The sequence below is a fragment of the Leucoraja erinacea genome, chromosome 23 (assembly GCF_028641065.1).
Source record: "Leucoraja erinacea ecotype New England chromosome 23, Leri_hhj_1, whole genome shotgun sequence".
Classification (NCBI taxonomy): Eukaryota; Metazoa; Chordata; class Chondrichthyes; order Rajiformes; family Rajidae; genus Leucoraja; species Leucoraja erinaceus.
The window spans coordinates 17,659,975-17,680,479 of record NC_073399.1 but is presented as its reverse complement, the minus strand read 5'-3'; the positions used below and the strand labels follow the sequence as shown (position 1 = coordinate 17,680,479).

The following is a 20,505-nucleotide window of genomic DNA, read 5'->3' as shown; positions in this document are numbered from 1 at the left end:
CTTTAAAACGTCAAATTGATCTGAAGTTGAATGAATCTTTCCTGAAATATCGGTAGACTTTTTTAAATTAAATGAACAATGAATTAAAATATTTCCAAATCATTGCCCGATGATCAGAGATATAAATTAATGCTTTAACCTTAAAGTAGCTGAGTGCCACTATAATGCCGCCGTGAGGGACACCATTTCACGACTTGTGGCATTCACAATGAGATAAAATGTCAACAGCATCTGAGATTACTCCTTTAAAAAATATATATAATAAACTATTGCTCGAATGAAGAAGGGATACCTAAGCGTGTATCTGCGCGATAAGTGGAATCCCAGAATGAAATTTGAGTTTCAAAAAATAGTCGATGAAGGTTATTTGCCAGAAGTCAGATACCTCCCGCCGCCCGCAGTGTTGCAACTAACAACCTACTTCAGTGACCAGGCCGGAGTTTCTATGCATCCCTCAGTAATCCTTCTCAGTATTTACTGGCCAGAAGCATCTGAATGTTTTACTTAAACCGAAGAAATAACGTGGCGCCGTTTCAACGCGTGCCCTTTTAACGATGGTGCATTATATTCGATCCGGTTTAAAACGTGTTTTCCCCCCGAAACCCTGGCTTTGCAAAAAAAAAAACCACACACACATAAATATTAACACAATCAATAACGTGTTTTATCTTTTATTTCTCTCTCGAGTAAAACCGTGTTTGAATAAAGCCCCAGCAAAGCACGAGTACAGCGATCAGAATGAGATGGCTCCGAAATCAGCGCCTACATGTTTACAGCGATCTAAGAAAGTTACTGTGTTTTTATATAAACAGCCTTGTAAATTGCAACGTACAACCTCCGGAATTAACAATGTAGAAATCCTCCATCTTTTATGGAGTCAAATGTGACACTGCTCGCAATTCATCTCCTTCTTCTGCTCCGAGCGCTCCTAAAGCTGAAATGAATGCTTTCAGAGCAGAATGAATGAAGGTGGAAAGCGCCACAAAGCAGACGCTGCTTCCTGGCCGGGTTCTCCGTGCTTTAACGCGGGGACGGCTACTTATATGGGTGCCAGGTCTACACAAACGCTGGGCGCTGAAACTGCCAGACAAACCCAAACCCACCTACTTCTTGGTCAAAAACGTGCAAAAAGTCAAAGACTCTCTAACGCCGTGGCTTCAGCGCCGCACTGCAAAGCTTTCACCAGCGGCCAAGTTCTTTCTACTAAGCCTCGACGTTCAGGAAGTACAAAGAATAATGTTATGCCCGATTTCCAACACTTTGCATGATGAATACGTTGCTTTTTTTTTTTGCGGTTCTGAAGCAGTTTTTTACCCAAACACACTGGAATGAATGCAGCATGTCTTTGCAATCAGTCTTTACAGGCCGCGGGAGTTTAATCTCATTCACAGTGGATCCTCTTTAACTTTTAGTTGACAATTATTTATACTTGAGTAACTCGCTTGGAAATATTCAGCAAAATCACAAATAAAAGTCCACACGCGACCACGTGTATTTAAGACTTTAAAAAAAAGATGCTAACCGTTCGATAAAAATGAACGTCAGGAAAAATATTAATCTTTTACTGAGAACCATTCATGTTTTTAAAGGTGCGATTCGTCGACGATCTCAATGCGAGCACGAAAACACGCCAGGAGTTTTGTGAAAATGGAGACTTAAAGTAGCATTTGGTTTATGCGAAAAGTTAATAGGTAAATTGTGTTTTCAATGTGGGGTGCCACTTAACTTTAGGTTTGCATTAAGCAGACATCCTCATTAAAAATTATTCTTACCAAAATACGTCGAGGTACAATCTGGATTTGAAATTAGGCAGCTAATCAAAATTTGGATTGGGGTTTAAAGATTGCAATGGAGTTCATTCAAATGCAATTAATACCAAATGTTATTTTGCTAAATTCCAAGGCAGATTCCAGGCCTACCGTGAGGTAAATGAATTTTTCAAAACCCCACGATGCATGATTATTTCTTTTGGAAAAAACACCGAATAGAATAGTTCGGTGGTTATCAAAAAACAAGGGAAACATGGTTGACAAAATTAACCGGTCACACCAACCAAAGGCAGCCTGGCCACAACAAACAACATTGATTTTAGTTTTAACTGTCTGTACTCTGTTCAAATGTAAAGTCTCTACTGCATTTCTGCACTATGGCAGATTAACCCACTGACTGCTATTTTGGACGTTTTATGATTCCTGGAAAGTTATTTTAAAAAAACAAGCTCTAACAAGTGACCTGGGCTAACATGTCTAAAATGGTCAGAATCCACAAAAATAACTTTTACGTCAATCGCTTTGAAGATGTTCGGGCTCTTTAGAATGCGGACGATGACCAACTTCCGTCTTGACAAGATTCTGCTTTTGATCAAGTCTTAGCCTAAAAACAATCGAGTAGAAAGTAAAAAAATATGCCATAAGTTAGCCACCAATGTGCAAATGTAATATAAATTGCACGCATCTATATTAGCCAAGCTGTAGATGATGAAACTGGGGACAGCGTGGAAGTGCATTTAATGCTTCCCAAAAAGTCTATATTCTGCAGTTCCACTACAGTACTACTTGCCAATTTGGGGGCCGTTATTGTTGTTTCCTTTGTGAATTTTAACTACAATGTGAATTGATCGGAAACGAAAGGAGATTTTTCGCTCCAAACCTTCTCGGTGCAGTTTATAAAAAAAAATCCGAGAACAGAACTTCAAATAAAATGAGAACTCTATTTGCCAGATGTTTGCTATTATCTTACGCCATTAGTGAGTGCTACAGATGCGCTAAATAAGTCGATAAAAAATAAAGATTACATTGCATAAGGTTGCTGACATTTTATCGCACGAAAGGATCAATATTCGAAATTTCCTTCGCATTGCGAGGAAATTACACTAGTTGTTCGCTCTCTGATGCAGGCTGCTTTGGTTAAAATTTCTGCTGCCAGGTTTAAACGTGAAATAAGTATCTGAAACGATTTAGATCCAAGTCGCTGGTCAGAAAACGTGTGCTGCAGAACCGGGCAGTAATGGCAGAGTTAATGCAGCCATTTTTAAATGGGACAACTTAACAGGATTTAAGAAGCAAAACATATGTGAACACTTTCATAAATTATTCCCGTGAACTTTGGATGACCATCCGAAGAAAAACGTATGCATCCCCAATAAATATTAAAGATACAATTGCTGGGATTGTGTTTCATTTAAATCTGTTTATGTTAGGCGCGCTTTAACGCGTTTTCGATAACATACTCTGAGAGAACTTCTAAGATAATATCAGTTGTGACTTACAGGGCAATGTTATATATTTGCAGCTGCTTTAAGCAACTGTGTAGGGGAAACAGTTCGGCCGATTCTGTCCTCAAAATTAAAAAACGTAATGATCTGAAGAAAGATGCGGCTATTTTTCCACATTTATCTCCGAGGTTTACGCATCAATTTCCCCAACCCCCGTCTCAATTAATTATTACAGTTTAACATGCACAATGCGCTGCGTTAATAAATAACAATTTGATGAGATTATTAAACCTGGAGCTTTTGAGCCTCCCTGATTGTGCCCATGTGCTCTTTTGTTCTGCTTTGCACAGAAGCGCTGCAATTGAGACGACCACTGCTTTCGGGCTGACTCAGCTGAGAAAGACCGCTGGTGTGTGCAAGACTCCATCGATGACCACTCCTCTGCTGGCTTCTCTCCTTGCATTTGAACAGTCCCGCTTTTTTTTTAAATTCACCCCTCGCCGTCACTTTCCCCAACCTGCGAGGCGCCCGGTTTTATTTCTTAATTCAAAGAGTTCCACTGTCCCATCTTGCGCTCCTCGTCTCTCTTTTCTCAAAGAGTTTGCAGTCGTTGGGGACATCCCTGGCGGATCGCTGCCATCCCACGTTGTCCTCGATCCATTTTTCCACTTCATATTATCCTGCAAATTGTTCTGCAAATCCTCCTTTAATTCCAGACTCGGTTCTCATGCTTTAAACTTTGTTCATAGATGATCTCCGCCGTCTTTTTGGTATAAATGTTGAGTCGGGGGGGGGGGGGGGGGGGGGGGGGGAGGGGAGGGGTGTGGGGAGGGGCGATCTACTGTGATCGCCACACTTCAGCAGAATGCATGCTGCAGAGTTATGGCCAACACGTGGAATTTCCATGTTGAGGCGAAACCTGGTGTCCTGGGACCCCTGAAAAATAATTCAATCCCTTTGCAATAAAAAAAAAAACGCAGCCATCTCACACACGCCGCGGAACGGCAGCGACTCTCAGATGCAGATGAAACAGAGAGGAGGGGGTTAAAAGTATGCAGCGGAGACTCCCCTTGCTGCACGGTTCCGATTTCAGAAAGCTCCGCTGACATAGGGAATCCCCCCCACCCACCCTCCCTCCCTCCCTCCCCGCCTGTGTGTTGCAAACTCTAGTCCAGCCCCAGACTCTGGCCGCTGGCTTTTATTACCCGGCGCTGCAGAGAAGCGGGAGAGGCAAAGCTAAACCTGGAGGGGAGGAGAGGGGTGGGTGGGGGGTGAAAGGTGCTGTAACTCAGAGGAGAGCCTCGGACGAGAGGGGAGAGGGGGGATTTAGGAGAAGGAGGGGGGGGGGGGGGGGGGTGGCGAGGGAGAGAGAGGGGAGCGGGTGGTAGAGAGAGAGGGGGGGGGGAGGGCGAGAGGAGGAGATGAAAGGCGCCTGTAACTCAGAGGGAACCTCGGACGGGAGAGAGAGAGGAGGGAGAGGGAGTAGGAGTAGATGGAGAGAGAGAGAGGAAGGAGGGGAGAGATAAGTGAAGAGCCATTGAATGGGGACTGATTGCCGCGCTCGTTGCCGGCTCCCAGCAGCGCTAATCTCCTCGCCCTCGCCGGGTCTGCCATTCACCCGGAGAACCGGCATCATCGGGCCCGGCCGGCCAATCGCAACGGAGCCAATTCATTTTAATCAGATCGGATTCTCATGGTAAAAACCCTGTGACAGCGGCTCAACGTATTCAATTGCAATTTACAGGCTGCTCTCCCTCCAGCCCTTATGCTATTAACTCTTCGCTTCCCTTATTTCGGTTTCCAGTCAACATGTGTTGAGCTAGCAATTGCAAAATGATTCGGATATGACAGTAGTGTTTGACCTGCCCATTCGACACTAATCGGCGGGTTGGACCTTAAAGCTTTGGCGCTTCTTAATGATTCGTGGCTATTATTCAGTATGATAATTTTTTTTTTATTGGGGAAGAATAGCATCTGGTTAAAGGCTGCATTATGCAGTTTCCTCTGCAAATCAAACGGTGACAAAACAATTACCATTAATATTAATAATATTTTGTGCAGAACATTGGGCTTCAATTCACATTTGTTATTGAATCCAATTGAATGAGGGTCGGGTAAAGCAAATGCTGGAAACCAGAAATGAAATTTCAAGAATACAACATTGCATAGCAAGTTTAGTTTAGTTTAGTTTTGTTATTGTTACATGTACTGAGGGTGGGGACAAAGAACAAGAAGATTACCGTTTAACGCCATTAGTGCATTAGTGATCCACGAGTGAGAGAGAGTCTAGGACCAAAGGGCACCGCCTCAGAATGAAAGGACGTACCTTTAGAATGGAAAGGAAGATGAATGTCTTTAGCCAGATGATGGTGAATCTGGAATTAATTGTCACTGGAGGCTGTGGAGGTCAAGACATTGGGTATTTTTAAAGTGGAGATTATAGCTTCTTCATCAGTAAGGACATCAAAGGTTATGGGGAGAAGGCAGGAGAATGGGGTTGAGAGGGAAAGGTAGATCAGCCATGATCGAATGGCAGAGTAGACTCGATAAGGGGCTAATTCTGCTCCTAAGGCTTATGGTCTTTTGTTGTGACAAATATTTCAATAAGTGTGTAAATAATATAGCATAAAAGGATTGGCATTTTTTAATGTAATGCAAGCCTAGCACTGGGGCAATTGCATGGTTAAACAACGAGAAGGTGCAATGAGCAACCTGTTTGAGCCTTGGGATGAAGCTACCTCCCTGGATTTAGAGCAAGTGAGATGAGGGAATGGCGAAATATATTTCCAAGTCAGGATGTATTAGACTTGAAGCATAACCTTCAGGCAATGGTGCTCCCTATGGTGCTCCCTAGATGTGGCCCTGGCCAAGGGGATCAGAGGGTCTGAGAAAGGCACAACTTGGATGATCAGCCATGATCATATTGAATGGCGGTGCACGAAGGGCCGAATGGGCACCTAATTTCTATGTTTCTATGTTTCGAAAAGGCCACTTGAGATTCTGACAAAGGTATTCGACACAAAAAAATTTATTCTGTTTCTCTTTCCACATTTATTGCCTGTCCTGCTGAGTGTTTCCAGTATTTTCTGTGTTTGCCAATGAAAACGGAATTTTTGGCACAAATGTTTCAGTTGCTGACATGTAACTTGAACATCTGTCTTTATCTAACTTGGAGAGAAGGGTACTTCCATTGGGCCAAAGCCCATGCCTTGACTAGGATATCCACACAAGAAATACTGGAAATACTTTGCAAGTCAGGTAGCATCTGTAGAGAAAGAAACAAAATTAATATTTCCACCTGATGAGCTTTTATCGGAATCCCAATTGTGTTAACTGGTATTGATGTGCGTGTAAAAAACAAATTGCTGGAGGAACTCGGCAACTCAGGCAGAATCTGTGGGGGGAAATGGACAGATGATGTTTTGGGTTGGGACCCTTCTTCAGACTGTGTTTCTGTTTATTCTGGTGAAGGAAGAAATGCAGTCACGCACTTTCCCCTTAACAGAGGAGAGAACTCATCCAGATCCTTACAGCTCAGGTAACCCTCATGCATTTCTGTCCACTGAGAACCAGTGATGGATTTAATATTCAACTAATCACCTTGATAGCTAAATGTATTTCTGCTGGAAGATTTCAGAAAGTAAATAGAGGCTAGAAATACAGGCTTACATTACATTATATAAATGCCAATAATTTAATGCTGTATTAATTATACTCTTTATAAAATATGAAAAAATTGAATTTATTGTTTAATACAATTGTGTTAAGTATAAACTATTAAATAGGTGTAACTCAGCGGATCAGGCAGCATCTCTGGAGAACATGGATAGGCGATGCTTCAGGTCGGGACCCTTCTTCAGATCGGTTGTGCCTACCATTCTTGTGTCTAGGAGGGGTTTTTTTTCTGTGTAGAAAAGTTTCAGAGTTTCTAGTGTGGATGGGACCTGTTGGTCAGTGTGGGCAAGTTGGGCTGAAGGGCCTGTTTCCACGCTGTAAGACTCTATGACTCTATGAGTAAGCCTGTCAGTTCACGCCAGTGGAGGGCCAGCTTTTTACCGGAGCTGAAAGCCCACTCAGAACCAGGATTACAGTCACCTGAAAACATTTCACATAGAACCCCTTATATCCAGCAGATGGAGTGGCTTTCAACGATTAAGCCTGAGCTGGCTGTGAGTCCAAATTCCAAGGATGAATAGCCACTGTTTAATTCACTGTGCCACCACCTAGTCAGCTTTAGTTTAAAGATACAGGTATTAGGTAACACTAACCATGTATATCCTCATGTGGTTTGACAGGACAGTAAAATATGGATTGTTCAGCAACAGAAATGAGCTAATTATTAAGCAATGGATCCAATTAATTTTTGTCAGGCGGCAATTTCTGAGTTTGTAACGTGTCGGACTTACCTGGATTTTTGTCAGTCCTGACTTTAATTTAACACAGGGATCATTCGAACGAGAATGAATTGTTATTGTCATTGCATAATAATGGTAATGAAAAGAGATAATCCTCCGTATTGATGCAACAATAAGAAGACTGACAAACATATTTTAAACTACAGCATTCTGTGCTTCCAATTTAGTTTGCTTTATTCTGAAAGCATATTTGCTGAACAGTTACATGTTCAATGTGTCCGTGGAGGAGGTAATTGTGTTTTCACTTATGGTAGCAACAATATCCTGTAATACAGCCTGACATACGGTATTGCTCTGCATGGGTTACCATGAGTCCTTTTGCAGCCTTGTTATAATCAGCATTTTGATTTTTAAAGATGAAGATAAATGCTGAAGTTATAATCCCATAATTAAAGGTACCTGTTCGGTACTGAAATCAAAGTTTAAATTCAGTCTTATTTCCCCTTCACGATATATTTGGCAATAATCCTTATTTAGCAGAGTTTATTACTTGTTTGTAAATGATAAATAAAAGCCCACATTTGTACAATCGAATACTGCTATTTATGTAATTAAATCATAATTAGGTTATTTGGGCTCATTCTTTCTCCCAGTTGGAAGATGCATATTCCAAAGAACAATCCCTTTGAAATGTAAGTTAGGAATGCTGATATTAGTCCAAGACCTCAGATCTGCCAGGGCTGTCAAGGGAATGATTCTTGGAAGGGGAAAGAAAACAATCAGCCACAAACAAAGAAGTCATCTCTTGAAGTGGTGTTCAGGTCCAATTCAATGTGCACAATGAATCAGCCTGTCTGGTAATAACTCTGCAGTATCGTTATAACGTCACAGCATCCTTGCCAACTTACACTGCACTGATCCAACCCTTCCTTGGCTTGTTCCATCCGTACTGTCGCTTGATAAATGTAACTATAATCAGGAGTATTATAATGGTGCCTGGATCTAAATGTGGTAAAAATAAACAATCAATTTGTTGCATTAAATTCTTTAATCATTTTGAGAATGCAAAATTACGTTCCTCAGACAGAGCAAATTTTTTTAAATTAGTAACTATTCATGAACATTTTTTTTGCATGATAAGTAGTAAAATGTACTTTGTGATTGAGATGAAGATAATTAGATGCAATTTCATATCCTATGAAGAAACTGAAATGTTGTATCTATACGATTAGGTTTAAGTCGTTCTACACTGAAGTAACAGGTTTTGAATGAATTGCGAAGGCAGTTATTTCCCCGTGTTTAGTATTTGGTGTAATTGTGTCTGTGATGTGCTGCAAAGTAACGCAGAACACAATACTTTAGGAAGAATCTGTTCCATAATGATGTTTAATATTTTCTTGAAATTCGGAGATGGTATTAAAATATTTGTTCAAAAAGCTAATTACAGTTTGCTTTTCCAATAGAGGGATTTCAGTCATGTACAGCACATGCATAAATATTCAGGAATGTATAAGGAATAATTAACCATTTTTAAAAATCTCAGAGATCTGAGATGCTTATTATAATAGGTTCATAAAAGGTTCCATAATCAATTGCACCAAATTGTCAAAAATATATTACAGACACAGAATTTGTATAATAGAGGACAGGTTGGATGTTAAAATATTTTAAAATGTTCCGTCTTTCTAAATCAACTGAAGTTCATATATATATATTGCAAAATTGTGTTTAATGCGATAAGGATGATTTCAAGGTTTTTTGAGTGAATATATTTTGTTAACATCGCCTCAGATTTCAAAATTGAAAAGAATGTGAAATTTGTGGATATCTGTAAAATGAAACAAGCCTAATGAAATTGTTGGACTCACACGAGACTGCAGATGCTGGAATATTGAGCAAAAAACAAAGTGCTGGAGGAATTCAGTTCATAAAGTCATAAGGAATAGGAGTAGTATTAGGCCATTCGGCCCATCAAGTCTACGCCATTTAATCATGGCTGATCACATTCTCCATTCTCCGTTCTCCTGTCGTCTCCCCATAACCTCTGACATCTGTACTAATCAAGTTGGTCAATTGGCATCCATGGAGGGAACGTTTCGGGACAGGACACTCCTTCAGCCTGATGGAATAATGGGGAGTAAGCTGGATAAGGGAGATGGGGCAAAGCCTGGCTAGTGATAGGTGGATACAAAGAACTTCAGATGCTGGTGTTCAAAAAAAGACTGAAAGTGCTGGAGTAACATAGCGGTCAGACAGCATCTCTGGAAAATATGGATAGGTGACGTTTTGGGTCAGGACACTTCAGGCTGATTGCAATGGGGGAGAAAGCTGGAAGAGAGGTGGGGGCAGGAAGAAGTTTGGCAAGTGATGGGTGGATACAGGTGAGGGGGGGGTTTGATTGGGATAAGATAGGCCAATAGAGACGAGGGTGGCGTAATTGGCAAATAGGTGGAGATAGTGACAAACGCTTCAGGTGAAAAGGAAACAAAAGGATGTGAGATAAGGAAAGAGGAGGAGGAGTGAAATGTAAAGCTGGAGGGAGGGATGCATGTGGACGGGGAATGGGTGGAAGAGAAAGGGAAATATTGGACTCGGAGATGGGAGAATAGCTAATGGTAAAGAGTGGGGTAATTTCTGTGGTGGGCATGATGGAAGACATGTGTGCACATTAGGGGGAGGGGGGTTGTTAGTAGCCCCTTCACTTGTATCCACCTATCACCTGCCAGGCTTTGCCCCACTACCTCCTCTCTTTGTCATCTTACTCCCCTCTACTCCATCGGTCTGAAGAAGGGTCCTGAGGTTGTTTACCCAATCCCCCACAGACGCTGCCCGAACTGTTGAGTTCCTCAAGCACTTTGTGCCGTAATAGAACTGTTACTTTGCAAGGTACACAAAAATGCTGGAGAAACTCAGCGGGTGCAGCAACATCTATGGAGCGATGGAAATAGGTGACGTTTCGGGCCGAAACCCTTCTTCACTTTACTTTGCAAAGTAGTTTTGTGCATTATAGACACAAAGTATTGGGGTAACTCAGTGGGATCTGGCAGCATCTCCAGAGAAAAAAGGATGGGTTACGTTTCGGGTTGTGACTCTTCTTCAGACCCAAAACATCACCCATCCTATTTCTCCAGGGTTGCTGCCTGGCCCGTTGAGTTACTCCAGCACTTTGTGTCTACGTTTGGCATATACCAGCATCTGCAGTTCCTTTCTACACATCCTTCTGCATCATGTACGTATTAGCCTTACTGCATTCTTTGGATTTAATTTCAGTGGGAAAAACATTGCCTCCCCCAAATTAGGTGGCATTGGTTGTAGTGATAAAATAATGATCCTAATGCGTCAACCGTAATCAAGCTGAATATTTTTTTATGTATACAGGGTACTGACATATAATCTTTTGTATCTATATTCGACATATAATTCATCGCTGGGATAGAAAAATAAAATAAAAATTATTAAAATAATTCCATACTAGTTTGAATAGATTTATTTGACCTAAATTTAAAAAAGCTGTTTTGTTCTTTCATGTGGTATAGTTAATGTTTCAATGATAAAATAGTGTGTTTATGAAATTAACTGCTTCCTGGATTATTTAAAAATAGGACAGAAGATATTGAAGCCCAGGTAATAGCATTTTTTATTCGACAAGGGAGCAAGTTAGTCTTAGAATGAGAAATCTAATCTCATTGTATGGTTTCCCATATATATCTTATATGATGCCTCTACTTCCTGAGAAGATTAAGGAGATTCGGTTTGTCAAAGAGGATTCTCTTGAATTTCTACAGGTGTAAGCATATTGACTGGTTGCATCGTGACCTGGTTCGGCAACTTGAACGTTCAGGAGCGGACAAGACTGCAAAAAGTTGTGAACTCTGCCCAGTCCATCACCGGTTAATTGGCTTGGGTAAAAATGATGCAGGATGTTTGCACGATAGTGCTAGTGTAGAGTGATCGCCGGTCACCGCAGATCCAGTGGGCCGAAGGGCCTGTTTGTGCTCAGTATCTCTAAACGAAACTAAACTAAAAACTAATGAAGCTCGATGTCGGCTCGAGCAACAGCTTCTACTTTCCAACAAGGAACATTCCAGTTTTCCAGACTCAACACAGGGTTTCAGATAATCAGCCTTTGCAGCCATGTGTCTCATATTTCCAGCTTCAAGCTTTTTCTCTCTCCTTTACTGGTATTTCCAGATTTCATTCACCTTCCCCTCACGCACCTGCTGTTGACACACCCTTTATTACTCTCCAGCCCCTCTCAGCTAATGTCACCACTATCTGACTCACTCAAACCCTCCCGGTCTGAAACCCTCCTCTCCACACTCTTTTCCTTTTATTCTCCCCGCCCTTTCTCCTTTCCCTGCAACTCAAACCTGTTTCATTCACAACAGCTTTCCAACTTGAAGCGTTAACTTTGTTTTTCTTCACCCACAGATGCTGCCTGATCTGCTGAATACTTCCAGTGCTTTCTGTTTCAATTTCAAATTTGTAATATCTTTTGCTCTTTGGAAATGTTCATGACATGTCCTCCTGCATTAAAAGAATACTGCCATCTCACATCCTCAACAACTCAGTTCATTCCTGACATCATCAAGATGGAGCCCAAGACTGGCGATCCTCTGCGTGCTGGTCCCAGTAGCCGATCTGCAATCATTCATTACAATCGCTCCACTCTTTTAAACCTCTACTCCAGCAGCACTAAACGTTATTCCCTTTACCCTGTATCTGTACACTGGACGGTTCGATTGTAATCAAGTACAGTCTTTTCAACTGAATGGATAGCACGCAATAAAAAACGTTTCACCGTACCTCAGTACACGTGACAATAAACCAAACTAAAACTAAGGCTCTGTTGCCGTCTGTGTGAAGTTTACAGTTTGTCTCTGTCATTGCACGTTTTTTCTCGAAGTGCTTCTATTTCATCCCACATCCCAAGAACTCTATATTGAGAGGTTAATTAGTCGCCTGCGCATGGCTGAGCATTAGGGGAGGTTGATAGGAGAACTGGGAGAATAAAATTGGATTAGTGTAAATGTGTGTTTGATCACCAGTATGGACTCAGTGGGCTGAAGGGCCTGTTTCCATGCTGTTTGACTGTATAACCCTGTAATTATTTGAAAGAGTTCCAGGTGTATGGGACTAGGGGAGAACACGTGTTCGGCACGGACTAGAAGGGTCGAGATGGCCTGTTTCCGTGCTGTAATTGTTATATGGTTATATATGGTTATATGATAAGGCAGCAGTCAGCTTTCTTTTACCAGGCATAGACCTGTACATGGGTCAGGAAACGATGGGGTTCAAGCTGCACTTCAGAAAAGTGAGCGCATAATGTGGTGCCACAAAACTGTAGTACTGAGAGTGCGCTGAATCTTGAGCCAAACCAGTGACTATCTCAGTGAACTTGCTCGTCTCTTTTGTAGAAGAAAGAAACAGCAGATGCTGGTTTACAAAAATAGAACACAAAGTGCTGGGATAACTCGGCGGGTCAGGCAGCATCTGTGGAGGAATGGATAGGTGACGTTTAGAGTTGGGACCCTTCTTCAGACTGATTGTAGTGTGGGGGGGGGAGGGGGAGAAAGCTGAAAAAGAGCGGTGGGGTGGAACAAAGTCTGGCAAGTGATAGGTGGATACAGGCGAGGTTGATTGGCAGATGGGTGGAGTAAGTGGCAAAGCCAGGCGATAAAAATGAGACAATAGGCGTCCATTACCTCCACACATGCAACCTGACCCGCTTTGTTATTCCAGCAACTTGTGTTTTGTCCAAGTAGGGACGGCACGGTGCGGTGGTGCAGCGGCACAGTTGCTCCCATAGACAGCGCTCATAGTCAGGATCGAACACTGGTCTCTGGTGCTGTGAGGCAGCAAATCTACCACTGCACCACCGTGCCGTTCTTGTCTTTTCACTGACTGGATAGCACGCAACAAAAACATTTCACTGTATCTGGAGCACCTGGAGAAAGCCTACATCACGGGGGGGGGATGTACAAACTCCGTACAGATATCGCCATAAACTGAGTTTCCACCCGGCAGAAGATGCTTGCAGCCCCACGGCAGCCGCCGGCAAACCCACCCTCCAGTCTCCCAAGCACTTGTTTGTATGTACGGGCTGTACATAAGGTGGGGATCTGTAACCAGTGGAGCACCTGGCTGACATACGATGAAAGAATGGTTCGACGGGGCTTGTATTCACTGGAATTTAGGATGAGAGTGGATCTTACAGAAACATTATTCATGGATTGGACCGGCTAGATGCAGGAAAAATGTTACGTTGGGGGGGGGGGGGGGGGGGGGGGGGGGGGGGGGGAAGGGGTCCAGAACCAGAGGTCACAGTTTAGGAATAAGGGATAGGCCATTTAGGACTGAGATGAGGAAAAACTTTTTTCAGCCAGAGAGTTGTGAATCTGTGGAATTCTCTGCCACTGAAGGCAGTAGAGGTCAATTCACCGCATGTATTCAAGAGAGAGCTGGGTATTGCTCTCAGGGCTAACAGAAGCGAGGGATATGAGGAGAAAGCAGTGACGGGGTCCTGATTCTGGATGATCAGCCATGATCATATTGAATGGCGGTGCTGGCTCGAAGGGCCGAATGGCCTATTTGCCATGTTTCTATGACATACACTCTTGTTCTCTTTCTACAGATGCTACCTGAGCTCCTGAATGTTTGCGGCTTCCTCTGTAATCTGGACATTTCATGGGGCTGCTGACACCAATTGTGCGAACTCACTGTTACTTTTCTTCAAACGGACTAATGATGCAGTTCGGCAGTAACGCAGCCAGTGATGCCCTAAGCAATGCATGTACTTGCTGAGCCATCTCAGCCTCTGGATTATTAAAGCTGAGTGTTCATCGATCTGTCTAAAGGAAATTTCAGCCACCAAAAAAAAACGCATTGTGTTTTACGACCAGTATACCTATCTGGGGAGTAAACCTGTGTCATGTTTCCCGATCCCTTCTTTAAATATAAAGGATTATTTAAAGCTGTGATAGCTGCTGTGATTTTTGGCTTTCATTTTGTATTTTCGGAGTATCAGCAAAATGACATTGAATGCTGAAAGGGTAATCAACAATTGCCCCCTTTTGTTTCTGCAAGAACAGCAAATAAATTGTTGCAATGTTTCCACTTTTCACTCTTGCTCTGACTGATGAAGCTAAGAGTTTGCGGTCAAGCATGTACCTTGATTATTCTGTATAAAGTACTTGCCTTATTCAATGTGGCTAATTCCAAATGTGCAACCATTTCTAAAATGTGAACGAAAGCCAGGGAATGCTCGACTGATCAGGCAGCATCTGTGGAGAGGGAAGCAAAAGCCGACATTGCAGGTCCTTGTTTTTACATCAGAAATGAAAAAGGTTAAAAGTCAAACAAGTTTTAAAGATGTGAAATATGGTTACGAGACGGTTTCAATGCTATTGACTGGGGATGAATTCCTGCGCCTCAGTGACAAAAGGGTCTGATATGTGATGACATTGCACAGTGCCAGATCAGATTTGTATGTTCTGAGCTGGTTGTAATTATATTGAGCAGAATGTTAGACAATAGCCAAACAACCAGTTGATTCACCAGTGTCTGACTCGCCGAACAACCGCGCCGCCGCCGACAAGGACGACGACCGAAGACTGGAACGCGGCCCGGTAGACCCGATTCACCACACTGGCCTCACAGGGGACTGCGGAGAAGCCAGGCGGCGAGGTCTGTCTGCGCTGAAGGAGCCTCAGCGGTGGCTGTGATCGGAGCGTTGGCGGCGGCAGTGGGAGCCTCGGCAGCAGCAGGAGCCTCAGCAGCAGTGGGAGCCTCGGCAGCAGTGGGAGCCTCGGCAGTGGCGGGAACCTCGGTGGAGGTGCAGCCTCGCGGTTGATGAGCGTGGAATGATTGATTCCTGGAATGAGAAATCACAGTTTAGACCAGACTTTACAGATATAGGGCAGAAACAGGCCCTCCGTCCGAAACAGGCCCACCGAACCAGCACCGACCAGCGATAAACACTATCCTACACACTTGGGACAATTTACAATTTTACCGGGCAATTTTCCTACAAACCTGTACATTTTTGAGTGTGGGAGGAAACTGGAGCACCCGGAGAAAACCCATGCGGTCACGGGGAGTACGTACAAACTCCGCACCCCGAGTCAGGATCGAACCCCGGGTCTCTGGTGCTGCAAGGCAGTAACTCTACCTCTACGCCACTGTGCCGCACTTTATGTAAATAGAAGCTGTGGATGCATTCCACAGAGCAGAGTAGATTTGAAAGAGAGGTTTAAATCATGAAGAATTTTGATAGCGACTGGAGAGAAATTGAAGGATTCATACGAAAACTCAATGATTTAAAGTCACTGGAAAAGGAAATAAAGTGACATTCAATGGGATGAATGTTTACAATTTGGAATGCGCTAACTGATAGGATGATGTTCATAGGTTTCATTTTAAGTTTAAAGAAAATTGAATCAATTCTTAAAGGAGAAAAACAATTGCAGGGATATGTGGAAAGACTGGCCAAAGGGACTAACAGGATTACATTTTGAACGAGTCATTGGTGACTCAGCAGGCTGAGTGGATTGCTTCTTGGTTGAAAAATTCCCATAACTACTCAGAACAACCTTTAGTTTCTTTTGAAAATATTAAAAGTGATGTACCTGTGAACAAGTGGTTTGACTTGAATCTTTTTTGAAGTGACTTTTGCATATAATTGCATATTTCTCTGTAGCATCAATAAAGAAACACGTAACAATGAACTGGATTGCTGGCATTTATAAACCCTTCAATGAGGAACAAAATTCAGCTCAAGGCTGATGGCAGGTAAAAGCAAAGATAGACACAAAGTGCTGGAGTAACTCAGCGGGTCACACAGCATCTCTGGAGAAATAGGATGGGTGATGTTTCGGGTCATTCTAAAGAAGGGTCCCGACCCAAAACATCACCCATCCTATTTCTCCAGAGATGCACCCTGACTCACTGAGTTACTCCAGCACTTTGTGTCTCTCTTTGGTAATAACCAGCATCTGAGGTTCTTTGTTTCTACATGAAGATAAAAGCAGTCTTCCGGGCACATTAGCTCTGGTGGCTTCTGATTGTCTATTAAATGCCCACATTCAAATTTGGGCATTCAATAGACAATAAACAATAGGTGCAGGAGTAGGCCATTTGGCCCTACGAGACAGCACCACCATTCAATGTGATCATGGCTGATCCTCCACAATCAGTACCACGTTCCTGCCTTCTCTCCATACCCCTTAACCACAGGTCTTTAGACCTCAAATCCAAATGAGAAGCACCTGTGCCTCATAGAATCTATCTGGGTGAATGATCTGAATAGACATCCTTAGAAAGATGATGGATGTAGACGAGTGCATTTTATACATTTTATATTTATGGGTCCAGGAAAGCAAGAGGTGAATTGCTCCAAATCTCTGTGCATCAGCTAGTAATGACAATTTAGCTTCTCAACTCGGAATGATTGACTGCCGTGGTGCATCAAGCTATACTGATGGAACTGAAAATGAGAACGGATGCTGTATCTATCTTAGCTACCTTATAACATCTCATGAATCGATGTAAATCCCTCTGGGGATGGGGGTGGAACCTAGAACAAGGGGACCATTGCCACAGAGAGCGAAGAGGACCTCCGGGATCCAAGGGGGACCCGGCGGGGAGCTGCCGCGAATGTGGGGGTGGCCTGTGGCCACGTGCGGCGCAGGCCTAGTTCGCCATTGCGAGAAGCAGATAAGGCTGTTCGATTAACTTTATGTAATGATGTCAATGCCAGAAATGTAGCGACTCTTTGTGCACTGCCTGGGTGAGGCCTGCTGTGTGATTTTACCGGTTTAGTGTGCAAAACAAAGCACTTCACGGTACATAGGCAAATGTGACAATAAAGTATCATTGAATCATTGAATCAGTGAGAAATAGTTTGAAAATAAAGCGTCAAGATGAAGGTGAGGTGTAATCTCTTCTCTCATAGGGTCATGAATCTTTGGTCTATTCTATCCTGGAGAAGCTGTGGTGGCAGAAACACGGAATATATTCAAATCTGAGCTATAGTTTTACTCTATAGTAAGAAGAACAAGTAAAAAAAAAAACACACACCACACACAGAACACACACACACACACACACACACACACACACACACACACACACACACACACACACACACACACACACACACACACACACACACACACACACACACACACACACACACACACACACACACACACACACACACACACACACACACACACACACACACACACACACACACACACACACACACACACACATGCACACACACACACACACACACACACACACACACACACACACACACACACACACACACACACACACACACACACACACACACACACACACACACACACACACACACACACACACACACACACACACACACACACACACACACACACACACACACACACACACACACCCACAATTTTGGCTGTAGCTGAATTAATATGCTATTAAATAAAATGTTACTGCTGCCGGAAACTTAATTTTAATATGTTCCCATATGCTGAAAAGTATCTTTATGCCAGGTATTAGGTCTGTATTTGCTGTGTGTGTTTTTATCCCTGTTCCTCTTTGTGAGAGATCCTTGAATGGAAGTCTGCACTTGCAGTTCAACGAAGGTTCCGTTTACATCGTGACCCAGTACAGCATCAATACTCACACCTACTGTTTATAAATCAATAAAAATAATTGGATATGGCAATAGAATGAACTCATATTTGAGGAACTTACCTTCCCTAGGACTTACAGTTCAGAGATATAACTTGGAAACAGACTCTTCAACCCATCGAGTTCACACCGACCATCGATCACCCGTTCAACCCAGTTCTATGTTATTCCACTTTCTCATCCACTCCCTACACACGAGAGGCAATTGAGAGAGACCAATTAAACTACTTACTAACAAGTCTCTGGGATGTGGGAGGAAACTGGAGCACCCAGAGGAAACTCAAGTGGTCAGAGGGAGAACATGCAAACACCACACAGACAGCACCCGAGGTCAGGATTGATCCTGGGACTCCAGCGCTGTGAAGCAGCTGCTCTACCTGCTGTGCCACTCTGCCACCGTCCCACTGTGCCACCCAGCCCCACTGTGCCACCAAGCCCCACTGTGCCACCCAGTCCCACTGTGCCACAGTCCCACTGTGCCACCCAGTCCCACTGTGCCACCCACTGTGCCAAGCTTAAGGAAGAAAACTGACAAATTAGAATAAATGTTAGATACATTTTTGTCAAATCCTGGAATTGTTATATTTCCTCATCTTTTGAGATTTGTGTCAAAAAAATCCAAATAGAAACATTTTGTGAGAGCGTTTATTTATTGTTAGAGATTTAATGCAATTTTAAAATTTGCCACAAATAGAAATCAAAAATCCCTGTGAAAGCATGGTGGACAAAATAACTGTAGAGCTGCCTGATATTCATATACTGTATGACAAAGGTCTTGGTGTGTACCTACTAATGTTAGAATATGTACTGGAATAAAACTGGCATTACTGATTTAATGCGATTTACAAATAGTGCATCATTTCCACCTGCAAGTTGAGCTCTTTGATGAACTCAGTATGGTTGGACCTCAAAGATAGACACAAAACGCTGGAATAACTTAGGTGGTCAGGCAGCATCTCTGGAGAAAAGGGTTAGGTGACGGTTTGGGTCGAGACCCTTCTTCAGACTGAGAGTTAGGGGAGAGGGAAACTAGAGGTATGAAAAGGAACAAATGAATGAAAGGTATGAAAAGAACAAATCAAAGCCAGCACCGATGATTGAGGAAAGGTGGAGCCCACAATGGTCCATTGTTGGCTGTGGAAAAGGTGATAACGAGGGGATGCGGCCTCGGTGCCTTGAGATTGAACACACCTGGGCCTGTGTACAATGTATAATTTATGCACGACAGCCACTGTGACAATAATTTCCAGATCAGTTTGTGATCTTTGGGGAATTGGCCCTGGTATTTCCAGTCCAATTAGCTCATCTAATGCTTATCTGATGTCAGAGGCACTCATGGTGACATTATCCCACACACACCAGCCATTCCTCTCCTCATTGACTAGCGTTGGGTGTTAAATTACAACTGATGTGCTGTGGTTCCCACTCACAGTAAAGCAAGGAGCAAGTCAGTCAGTATGGTATATATACAGTAAACTCTCATTATTACGGACCAGAGGGGGAGATGGTATTGCCAATTGTCCACTATAACCGAGTGTTATATATGGCATTTCATGTGTAGAGATCCAGCAATAAAATGTACGCTGAGCAAGGTGCACTGACCGAGGTGCCTTTTTTTCAGCCTCATCGGCCCTGAGCTACAACGACACAAGGTCTCAATACAGCGATACAGGCGGCATCAGTGGTGTTGGCAGGCGCAGCCGAAGAAGCATCGTGGGTCGGCAGTGGGGTCGATAGGCATGGCCGAGGATGGCATCGGCAGGCATGGCTCGGGTGGCGTGGGTTCCAGATGCCTTTTTGAGGCAGTGTCTCCTGAGGTTGGGGAGGTCAGTATCCGTGAAGGACTGGGCAGTGTTCATCACTTGGGTATTCGATGTGCTGAATGCAACCAGTCAATACGCACTCTACTGTACACCTGTAGAAGTTCAAGGGAGCATTTGTCAACGTGCCGAATCTCCTCGATCTTCTAAGGAGATAGAGGCTTAGATCTCCTCAATCATCTAGGGAAGATGGGCTTCCTTTATGATAGCAATAATATGCTGGTCCCAGGACAGGTCTTGTGGGAGATAGGTGGACAGCTTTAATGTTTCAATCATATCCTTATCCTAAAACATGTCACCCAATAGTTGTGGTAACCATGTAGCCACAGTTCCAAAATGATTACAAAACTCAGGATGGCACGGTGGTGTAGTGGTAGAGACAGCGCCAGAGACCTGAGTTCAATCTTGACTATGGGCGCTTGTC

General features: G+C 43.2%; 1 long non-coding RNA gene across 1 annotated transcript; it reads right to left on the bottom strand.

Moving 5' to 3' along the window:
* Positions 1–655: 655 nt before the first annotated feature.
* On the bottom strand, positions 656–4,443 carry LOC129708310 (uncharacterized). Its single transcript, XR_008725327.1, has 2 exons — positions 3,506–4,443; positions 656–2,373 (listed from the first exon to the last, which is right to left on the bottom strand). It is a non-coding gene; the product is annotated as an uncharacterized LOC129708310 (long non-coding RNA).
* Positions 4,444–20,505: the final 16,062 nt, after the last annotated feature.